Source organism: Salvelinus sp. IW2-2015, unplaced genomic scaffold, assembly GCF_002910315.2.
Source record: "Salvelinus sp. IW2-2015 unplaced genomic scaffold, ASM291031v2 Un_scaffold16471, whole genome shotgun sequence".
NCBI classification, from domain to species: domain Eukaryota; kingdom Metazoa; phylum Chordata; class Actinopteri; order Salmoniformes; family Salmonidae; genus Salvelinus; species Salvelinus sp. IW2-2015.
Window position 1 is genome coordinate 1 of NW_019957602.1, and position 8,528 is coordinate 8,528.

General features: G+C 40.0%; 1 pseudogene; it reads right to left on the reverse strand.

Moving 5' to 3' along the window:
• Positions 1-6,746: 6,746 nt before the first annotated feature.
• The window catches only part of LOC112080750 (alpha-1,6-mannosylglycoprotein 6-beta-N-acetylglucosaminyltransferase B-like), a 44,590-nt pseudogene continuing 42,808 nt past the window's right edge, over positions 6,747-8,528 (reverse strand).

The following is an 8,528-nucleotide window of genomic DNA, read 5'->3' on the forward strand; positions in this document are numbered from 1 at the left end:
AAAAATCAATACTTACTCTTCAAACAGAAAGTCTGCCATCTTTAAGTGGCACGCTTTTCTGTGTCCTCACTTAGGCAGAGAGAGAGCTACAGCAAACGTGTGAAGGGGGAAACACCTTTAAATTAACCCATATTAATAAATGACGACCCTTCACGCTCTCTTGTGCTGACATCGTGAGTGTTATCTTCTTCTTCTTCGTAATATCAACCTCTTGTATGTCCCAATTCTTTTGTCCAGCGATGTGTTAAACAAAGAATGATCGATAGAACAATTTCTGTTTATCAAAGCCAKATCTAAAGACAGACCGATAGAGGGGGAATAACAAAAAATAATTGRGCTTCCTCCAGTGACAGCTAAATTGCTTGTAATATCACATCTGTCGAATCCAAAAGGCCAATGTTCTTTGTCCTGTTGAAAGCAGGGGGTCATGGGAAATAGGGGGTAGCTGCGGAGTTTCAAGTCAACAATGGTGAGCTGGGTTACAGCAAACAACCTTGTTCGATAGCACTTGAAGCGAGAGAGGTGGAGAATGTAACGAAAGATAGAGACAGAGAGAGAAAGACAGAGKGAGCGAGAGATAGAGGTGTAAACAGAGAGAGAGGAGACACTATATMAAAGAGAGAACAAAAGAGACAGACAGAAAAGAGGAGGATATACACGGAGGTAGAGAGAGGAACAAAGTGGAAAGGAGAAGTAGAGAAAGAGACAGACAGAGAGTGGGATTGAGTGGGACACGTCACTTAGTCAGAAGCTCACAAAACAGTGGAATTGGCCAACCCAACAAACCATGACTCAGCTGCAAACATCTCCTTATATCAAAGAAGCTGGAAAAAAATTACTCCAAGACAACTCAATTCATAATCCCCAACACAGGTTTGGCGGCCAACCACACTACCCAATCCATCTCCATATGACTAACCCTGGCTGGCGGTGTTTGACTATCTCTTGTGATTTACAGTCTTTAGCCCTGCTTTTAGTAGCCAAACACTGGACACCGGCCCCGGAGTGTCTTAACCAATGAGACAGATTTATGTCTGGTCCGCCCGGAGACCGCACGGTGACGGCGACTACTGTATCCGTCAGCACAAAAAGGGGATATATGAAGAGGTGCTYACTGGACGAGGGTAGKGGAAATAGACACAACATTGCACCATTGACTGGAGAGGAGGTCGATGACGATCGATGGGGTCACTAAATAACTCAATAAGAAGACTGCAGGGCTGTGTCCCAATCCAAAGGCAGCTGCCTGCCGCCTACCTGCCTCCAAAGGCAACTAACTTAGTAGGTAGCACTTTCCCAGTGGGTACTGAAACTGCCAATCTGGACGGTATTTGGAAGGCAGCATCATGTGACAACGCATTTGCATTCCACCGAGCGCGAGACATTTGCTAGCAATTCAGTGAACAACTATCCCAAAATGGAAATATCTGACACGAATAACAAGTAGACAAGTAGACAAGTAACAGAATCGATCTCCTCAGTACCTGTCCATGAGTTAAGTTGACATCGACCAGAATAACTATCCTGCGGTATAGGGTTCTCCTCTCGCATATTGCTTGGTCTGTAGCTCCATCTTCGTGGACAGCAAAGCAAGCTTGCATGATACAGGATACGATTTTTTGAGATGGCTAAATAAGATATTTTACTGACTGTTTAAGTGTGATAAAATAGCAAGAACAGCGGTGTTTCACCGTGAAACTAATCTTYCATTACAGCTGCTAAAGTATTTTCTATGAGTAGGCTGACGTTGTGATTAAGTCATACAACTATTACACCTGCGCTTCTTATTAAAAGACACTGATGTTCAGGATAACATGGTTTTATATTCGTTGATAACTATTATTGAAAGGTGTTATGATGCWATCTAACTAGATAAGAGGGCCTTGGCTACTTCATCCTAATGTGAGCTAGATGCATTGGATACAAATACTGCCGTGATAAAAGATAACATGTCCAATGTAATTATATAAATGCATATCAAACAGGAATATATATTCAATGAAATGAATACAGCATTTCAATATTATTGATGTCTTTCTCTCTCCTTCCAAGGGGATTGGACAGATGAACAACAGGCACCAGATGAACAACAGGCACCAGATGAACAACAGGCACCAGATGCCCAAGCCTCAAAACCAGAAACATGTGGAGACATCAACTTGTCGTTTTGAATAAATGTTTAACGTTTGTATAGTATTTTTCTGTGTCTGTGCATTAGTCCTTAAAGCACAGTCCATTCTACAAAATAGGTCATTCCCAAGTGAGGGAAATCTCAAGGAGATTAACCTCCAACATTCATAAACTTGTTCTTTACATGAGGGCAAATTTAGTCGTTTTATACACAGGACAGGACTTTGCACGTTTTTGTCCCAGCCCTTTACTAATACTTAACTTCAACTAATCGTGGTCTAAATTGAAGATTTGTCCACAGTGCAATTCCATAGGACAGAAAATTACATGTTTTAGAATTTGATTCGTAGGTTACAATGTCCTGAGAAATCTGCACGATAAACAATAACGTGGGTGAATCTATTTCTATCTAACATTGTGATGTTGCACACTCCTTAATAAAAGCCTGGGATATGGTGATTATCCTGGTGGCTGGGAGGTTCCCAAKAAATGATTTACATCTGCAGYGTGTCAGYGTGAGAGCWGGAACAAGCAGAGACAAGGGGGGCGAAATGAACCTCACTGCTCAAATGTCAGTGCTGGTTCAAGTCACTGAAGCCACAACTTCCTTTATTKATGRGTAATCATTTTGTTAACAGTTTTGCATATARTGTTTTATCTTGATCAGTTGTTTACAGTAAGAGTAGAATAACTTAGCCTCMAATTTTAACTAGTAACAACAAACCCAAATTGTGCAACACAATAGGGGAAGGGAAAGMGACAAGAGAATGTTAGCTAACGTTAARGTTACGTAAACAGACACTACATGCAGCTAGCTAGCAAGCAAGCTTGCTAAACAGACTCATCAACAGAATGCACAAATAACTTGGCTGGCTAGCAAGCATAGAATGAACAGAACACAGCTGGTTGCATTTCCTACATTTTTCATCAGATGTTGTAAAAGAACGTAACATGTCTGACCTCCTCGGGCAGGACTGTTTTCTCCTGCCAAGCCAATGCAATGGAGTAATACGCGATCAGGTGTCCACTTTAGTCCCCGAAAACACATTTGCTACAGTACATGTTTTTAGCTGGCTAGCAAGTTCACCAATTCATTGATTTAAAAACTGTCTGGGGCTTCACAATTGACACATTGTTGAATCTACGATTAGGCCTAATTAATTTAGTTGTGCARCTKTAAACAGRCGATAAGCAGGACGAGAACGCCTATTAACGTTAGCTAMCTATCACGTATGATGTGTTAGCTAGCTAGCTAGCTTGGCAACGGGCTGATAAACAAAAGTTACTCAACATTTGAATTGAAAATTCATATGAAAGTAATTTGTTGAACATAATATTGTGAATAAATAAGCATTATACTTACATTTCGCAAAGTTATTCCTTATTCTTCTGGAACATCTTCTCCCAAGCGGGACTGTCCACCATTAATTTAATTTAATTTTCGGTGCGCCAAAAGGGGTTATGGGATAACCTCCCCAGCGATGGACACATGGGATGCTGCCTTCAAAATCGCCCAATGAAAGCACCTTAGAAAGCAGCATTTGAAGGTACCTTGGGATTGGGACATACCAATTTTGACATCCTGCCTAGAAAGCTGCCTCAAAAGGCAGCATCCTTGTCGATTGAGACACAGCCCAGGTCTGAGGTTCTGATGGGCTGATGTATTGGGTTAACTGGGGTGGTAGAGCAGGTACAGTTGAAGTCGGAAGTTTACATACATCTTAGCCAAATACATTTAAACTCAGTTTTTCACAATTCCTGACATTTAATCCAAGTAAAWATTCCCTGTCTTAGGTCAATTAGGATCACCACTTTATTTTAAGAATGTGAAATGTCAGAATAGTAGTAGAGAGAATGATTTATTTCAGCTTTTATTTCTTTTATCACATTCCCAGTGGGCCAGAAGCTTTACAGTACATCAAATAGTATTTGGTACCATAGTGCCTTTAGAATTGTTTAACCTTGGGTACATTATGGGTAGCCTTCCAAAGCTTCCCACAATATGTTGGGTGAATTTGGCCCATTCTCCTGACAGAGCTGGTGTAATGAGTCAGTTGTAGGCCTCCTTTGCTCCCGCATGCTTTTTCAGTTCTGCCCAAATTTTCTTATATATGTAGGTCAGGGCTTTGTGATGGCACTCCAATACTTGACTTTGTTGTCCTTAACCATTTTGCACAAATGGAAGTATGTTTGGGTCAATGTCCTTTGGAAGACCCATTTTCGACCTAGTTTTAACTTCTGACTGATGTCTTGAGATGTTGCTTCAATATATTCCACGATATTTTTCTCCTATGATGACATCTATTTTGTGAAGTGCAGCAGTCCTCCTGCAGCAAAGACACCCACAATGCTGCTGCCACCTCCGTCGTGCTTGCAGTTGGGATGCGGTCCGTGTGGCTCAGTTGGTAGAGCATGGCGCTGCCAACGCCAGGGTTGTGCTTCATTCCCCACGGGGGACAGGATGAATATGTATGAACTTTTCCAATTTGCAGAGTCGCTCTGGATAGAGGTCTGCTAAATGACTTAAATGTAAATGTAAATGGATGGTGTTTTTTGGTTGCAAGCATCCCTTTTTTCTCCAACGATAAGCGATGGTCATTATGGGCCAACGTTCTATTTTTGTTTCATCAGACCAGAGGACATTTCTCCCAAATAGTACGATCTTTGTCCCCACGTGCAGTTTGCAAACGTAGTTGGTTTTTTTATGGCGGTTTTTGGAGCAGTGGCTTTTTCCTTGCTGAGCGTACTTTTCAGGTTAGTCGAATAGGACTTGTTTTACTTTGGATATAGATAGCTTTGTACCTGTTTCCTCAGCATCTTCACAAGGTCTTTGTATTGTTTCTGGGATTGATTTGCACTTTCGCCACAAGTACATTCATCTCAAGTAGACAAAATGTGTCTCCTTCTGAGCGTATGTCAGCTCTGTGGGCCCATGGTGTTTATACTTGTACTATGTTTGTACAGATGAAGTGGTTCTCCATGTGTTGGAAATTGCTCCAAGGATGAACAGACTTGTGGAGTCTACAATAATTTCTTTGAGGTCTTGGCTGATTTCTTTTGATTTCCCATGATGTCAAGAAAGAGGCACTGAGTTTGAAGGTATGACTTGAAATACATCCACTCCAATTGATCAAATGATGTCAATTAGCTATCAGAAGCTTCTAAGCCATGACATCATTTTCTGGAATTTTCAAGCTGTTAAAGGCCAGTAACTTAGTGTATGTAAACTTCTGACTAACTGGAATTGTGATACAGTGAGTTATAAGTGAAATAATTGTCTGTAAAACAATTGTTGGAAAATTACTTGTGTCATGCACAAAGTAGATGTACGTACTTGCCAAAACTATAGTTGTTAAACAAGAAATTTGTGGAGTGGTTGAAAAACGAGTTTTATGACTCCAACCCTAAATAAATGTAATCCGACTTCAACTGTATATTGATGTGGTTAAAAAGATATTGAATGTTTAAGGGGAATAGTGGCCCAGTGATAATATCACTTGCTCTCTACCTGAAAATTGGTCCTTTATCTAAAATACATTGCCTATAGAAAGTCTACAACCCTTTTTACTGTTTTCACATTTTGCCGCGTTAAAARGTAATCTAAAAAGGGATTCAATTATCATTTTTAACCTACAGATCTACACAACCTACTCCACATTTTCAAAGTGAAAGAAAGTTATAGAAAACTTTTCTGATAGGGACTGGGGAGTTTGTCAGGATCAAGAGAAATATGAAAGGATCAAAGCCCAGGTAAAAWGTTTGAGGAAATCCCACCTCAGTCTTCTGATAACCTAACCCTGGGATAGGGTTGTATTTTTCTGTGAGACAAGAGCTGTTGAGTGTTCCTGAGTGGTCTAGTCTCAGTCCTGACTTAAATTTGCTTAAAAAAAAAAATCTGAGGCAATGTTTAAATATCACTGTCCATCAATGAWCCCCAAACAAATTAGCTGAGCCTGAGCAGTTTTGACAAAAACAATGCATATATGTTGCCCTACGAGTTGTGCAAAGATGGTAGATCCTTAATGAAAATGATTCACAACTGTAATGGCTGCCAAAGGCGCTTCCACCAGGTATTAACTCAATGGGGTAGAGACTTATCCGATTATGATATTTCCGTTTTTGTTTTAGTTGGACAATTTTCTAGAACTTTCTTTCACTTTGAAAATCTATTTGAATACATTTTTAGATCAACRTTTAWGGCAGCAAAATGGGAAAGTTCAAGYGCWTGCAGACCTTCTATAGKCACTGTAAGTGTTCCCATTGTAATTCTATGGATCAACATGAGCGACAAGTCAAAGTGATGAAACGGACAGCAATCAAATACAAACGACCGTCTGTCCATTGATCACAAAGCGCTTTTTAACACCATCACCTTGGAGGATCTGTAAGTCGCTTTGGATAAAAGCACATGCTAATTGCCCATACTGTGTGTATTGGCCAATAGCTGACTAAACAAAATGGCACAAAATGGCTGTGGTCAGATCAACGAAAACGCTTCCAATCCACCACACACTAAAACACCCAAACAAATTCAATCAATCAAAATGTGATCGAATCAAGACACAGCCAAAACACAGTTTCCCATTAACATCGTTGCAACATTATAAGATGCTGACTCACCCCTGCAGTTCCTTAACAGACATGGAGATCTTGAGGTTGTGTCCCAGGACGTGGAGGGCTGTGAGGATGTCGGCCCACTGGACCATCTCCCCCAGGGGACCTCCCTTCAGGACCTTGGGGCTGAACACGTCCCCGGACTCCTCTGTCAGGAAGCCCACGTGCACCAGGATCTGGGGGGAAATAGACATGTTTATTCATATACTATTTTTATATCACTACTTTAAATAAAACAGAAGAATAAAACCTGAGATAATACATAAAGATAATGAATAAAAAAATAGGTGTAGGAGAGATCAGTGGTGAAGTCTACATGTTACAGATTGTGATGGCTCAGTTGGAGAATTTCTATAATGGTACACATCTCAACATCTGCGTACACTACATTACATATCATCACGTTGCCCATCATGAACAGAGCTTCAGTTTTCATCAGAAGTCAAACATCCAACTTCAGCTATAATGCATGGTTTTATAAGTATCAGACATGAACAKGTGTTCAATCTTCACAGTGTACTACACGTAGCCAGTCAGTCATTGCTGGCATACGCAGAACAGACACTGAACGTTAGCATACACAGAACAGACACTGACCATCTGCATACATTAGATCAGTGTTCGCCAACTTCTCGAGTACCCCCAACAGCACACGTTGCTGTTGTAGCCCGGGACAAGCACACCTGGTTCAATTTTTCAACTKGTCATCAAGCCCGCAATGAGTTGAATCAGGTGAGTTTGTCTGGGGTTACAACAAACGTGTACTTTTGGTTACTTGAGAGAGAGAGCTTTAGTGATCAGCCATCCAACTAGCCTTAATAATACATTTGACATGGTTCTCTAAGTACTAGACATGAACACATGTTCATCCTCCTAGCAATTCGGAATAGCGGAGGTGCATAAAGATGGCAGCCCCCACGTACTTACCACAAATGCCTTGTTTACTAATTTGAATTGAATTTGAATTGACTACACCCCACAGGGAGAAGAATTWGAATTTAATTTGAATTGACTACACTTCACAGGAAGCAGAATATGAATTTAATTTGAATTGACTACACTTCACAGGAAGCAGAATATGAATTGAATTTGAATTGACTACACCCCACAGGAAGCAGAATTTGAATGGAATGGAATTAAAGGAAGTAGAAGTTTTATTCAATGAAATTCAAATGTATTTTGGCTATTCAAATGGATATTATATATGTGAACACAACACTATACAATGTTAATTTTGACATCATGTATGGTAACCAACACTATGTTAAACATGTGATTGAAATATTCTAAGATAATTTTGTAGGTTGTCTATAATAATTCACACTTCACTAACATGTTATAAAAAAACTAGTCAGAAAAATGTCCCAGAATGCATTAGATAAAACCAAACACTCCAGAATGGAAGGGAACAACCTAACGTCTCATGACAAAAATTTTGTAATAAAATACATCTACAGTGGGGCAAAAAAGTATTTAGTCAGCCACCAATTGTGCAAGTTCTCCCACTTAAAAAGATGAAAGACTTCAACTATGACAGACAAAATGAGAAAAAAAATCCAGAAAATCACATTGTAGGATTTTTTATGAATTTATTTGCAAATTATGGTGGAAAATAAGTATTTGGCCACCTACAAACAAGCAAGATTTCTGTCTCTCACAGACCTGTAACTTCTTCTTTAAGAGGCTCCTCTGTCCTCCACTCGTTACCTGTATTAATGGCACCTGTTTGAACTTGTTATCAGTATAAAAGACACCTGTCCACAACCTCAAACAGTCACACTCCA